The sequence below is a fragment of the Capsicum annuum genome, chromosome 1 (assembly GCF_002878395.1).
Source record: "Capsicum annuum cultivar UCD-10X-F1 chromosome 1, UCD10Xv1.1, whole genome shotgun sequence".
Lineage (NCBI taxonomy): Eukaryota > Viridiplantae > Streptophyta > Magnoliopsida > Solanales > Solanaceae > Capsicum > Capsicum annuum.
Genome location: NC_061111.1, coordinates 229,148,652 through 229,151,883, shown reverse-complemented (window position 1 = coordinate 229,151,883; position 3,232 = coordinate 229,148,652).

Here is a 3,232-nt window from a genome sequence, read left to right as displayed (position 1 = left end):
GGGAGTAGGGGTTTGAGTTTCGGATTAGGGGATGAGGTAAGAAAAAAAATTGACATAATATTTTGAATGGGGTTGGTGGGGGTGGGGGCGGGGTGGGGGAATAAGGGTGGGGTAGGGAAAAATTTAAATTTAAAAAAAAATATATTTAATTTTTTTTTAAGGAGGAGGAGGTGGTAGGTGGGGGGTTCGGGTAGGGTGGCAAGAAAAAGTTCGAATTTTTTTAAAAGAAATTAATTTTTTTTTTTGGAAGGGGGGTGAGAGGGGGGAAGGGGTGGAGGGAGGGGGTAGGGGTTTGAGTTTTGAGTAGGAGATGAGGTAAGGAAAAAGTTTGAAATATTTTTTTTGGATGGGGTGGGGTGCGGTTAGGGGATTGGGGGCCGGAGTAGGAATGGGTGATTTTTAGAGTTGTATGAATATTTCAACTTAAGAATGGGGTTGAAAGAGAATTTTGGAAAATGTTTTCCTTACTTTTTTAAGAGAAGTCATTTTCCTTATGTTTGAGGAAAAATAAATTGATTTGAAAAACATTTTGCAAAACCTTGAAACCAACCAAACATGAGAAAATTGGGAAACATTTTTCAGAAAATATTTTCCTTCATACCAAACACACCCCAAGATTCAATCTTGAGCAAAAGGGATAACTTAGAGCCTGCTTGCCATTGAGCTACCGATTGTCCTTTGTTTAGAAGTTACAATATTAGATATTTATACCTAAAACAATAATCACGCTTTATATGTAATTTTTCGATCCTTGGAATCCATGTAGATCCGCCCCTGCTAATAGTGTCAAAAATATTTAGTCTATAAAGTTAAGTGACACGAAGGACAGTTTTGGAGTAATTGGTAAAATTATTGTCATGTTATCAGAAGGTCATGGGTATAAGTCGTGGAAATAGTTGTAAAAATCTAAGATAAAGTTGTGTACAATCGACCCTTGTGATCTATCCCTTCCTTGGATCAGATCCTAGAACTTTAGTGCATTGAGCTACCCTCTGACACATTGTCTTTTTAGTCGATGGAAGAATCAAAAGTTTTATGGTAATAAATAATATGTCATGTTTAACATCACAAATTTGAAACCATGCTGATTCAAATTAAATCCATAAATCCAAGTTTTCAACTCTCTGATTGCATCATCTCATCAAAATGCGCAATGTAAAATTTCTCATTTATCATTATTTAAAGTATTAATTTTCACATGACATCTCATTATTTCAATTCCGAATATTTCCCGTCACCTCTCTGAGCCTACATATACGTTGTAAAGTCAGTACAGAAATGGAAAGACACCTACCTCAGCAAGAATATTTTCTAGTTCAACAATATGTACCTACATGAGGAATAAAATTAAGCCATGCAACCCCACCATATTTAACCATGGTAGATACAAGCGAATGTACATGATTGAAATAGTAGTAAGCATCTTCATTTGCAAAATATCAGTGAACATTAATACAGACGAAAGGGTACATGAAGTACCAACGTATAGATGTCGAATTATGAGTATTGCAAAGTACAAATAATGGTTATCTTTGAATAGTAGACATTGGAGAAATTTCAAAAAAATGTATGTATATATATATTAGTTTGAGATAGTAATATTTTTTCAACACTGTCAACAAAGTACCAACTATTGACTTAGTCTTAGCAGCACCGTTTGGCCATGAAAAAATTGGAGTTGGACTTGAAATTGAAATTGGAGTTGGAGTTGTGTTTGGCCATGAATATAAATTAAAGTTGTTTTTAAAATTTTGTGAGAGAAGTATGAATGGAAAAAAGTGAAAACAAATAAAACTTGTTTTCACTTTTCAAATGCAATTTCAAAATTGTATTTGAAATTTTCATGGCCAAACGCATATTGTTTTCACTTTTTTAACTAAAATGAAATAATTTTTCAAAAAAATATAAATATTTTCATGGCCAAACGACTACTTAAATGGTACAAAAATAGAGTCATAAATATGACATTATTAATTATAAAGATTATAGGGAAGATTTTGGAGTTGTGGGAGATCAAGGGGAAGGTCCCGGGTGTGAAAGCTAATTACAGAAGTAATAGTGAAAATAACACCTAAGAATCAAATCCAGTTGTACTTTGTTCGTGCAGTTTCCCTCTAGATTAATATCTAATAAAACTAAGATAAAGTTCAATATTCTTCCAGACCTCCCCTAGACAGATAATATGCTCTTAAATACAAGAGCTACTTTATAATTTTAGCTTGTACCTTAAAAAAGTTTCCTTTCCTATTGATTAGCCTATGAAATATATACTCTCCGTCTCAATTTACATGAATTAATTTGACTTTGACGCTAAGCTTAACAAAGAAATAAATAAATAAATGTTTGTGTGGGCTAAATCATTTCATTGAGAACAAATACGTATTTTAAAATTAAATTATTACTAAATATAAAATATCATTTTTTTAAAAATTAATTAAAAAGAAAAGTAAATCATATTAACTGAAATATAAATTGAAATAGAGGGAGTTTTATTAGTAGTCGTCTGGCCATGAGTATTTTTTTACTTTTTTCTGAAAAATTATTTTACTTCAGTGAAAAAAGTGAAAATAATAGTGTTTGGCCATGAAAATCTATATCTATCTATATATAAAGGAGACTCTACACAATCCTATGTGGCATGTCTTAGAGGCTCCAAAAGCATTTATCTTTTTTGTAGCTTTTTTGACATTAATTAAATTTTTTTCTCCATTTAAATATTTATGTGTTTATTAAAATTTCAAAAATCATTATATTTAATTTTATTAATTATATAATAATTTTAAGAATGAGATGAAGAGTTAGTAATGTGAAAGGTCTTTTAAAATGAATATATAATAGTCCATAGGATTGGGATTAATTCTTTGATTTGATGCTGCAACAAAAATGTCTAATTATTTTTATTGCAGATAGGGGCTTTCCACATTCTGAAAATTGAGCCACACAAACCTTTTGGAGGTAGAGTACTGTCGTTTGATTTGGTTAGCACATCTATGAGTAGGGGTGGGCATGGTATGGTATATACCGAATTATCATACCGAATCGAAATTTTTGATATCATGATTTTAGTATTATGGTATTTGGTATGGTATATGGTATACATTTTAAATTTTTTTGATATATGGTATGGTATTCGGTATTTACAAATGATATACCTAAATACCGAATACCATACCGAAGTATATAGTGTTACATAAGTAACTTTTATATATATATATATATATATATATATATA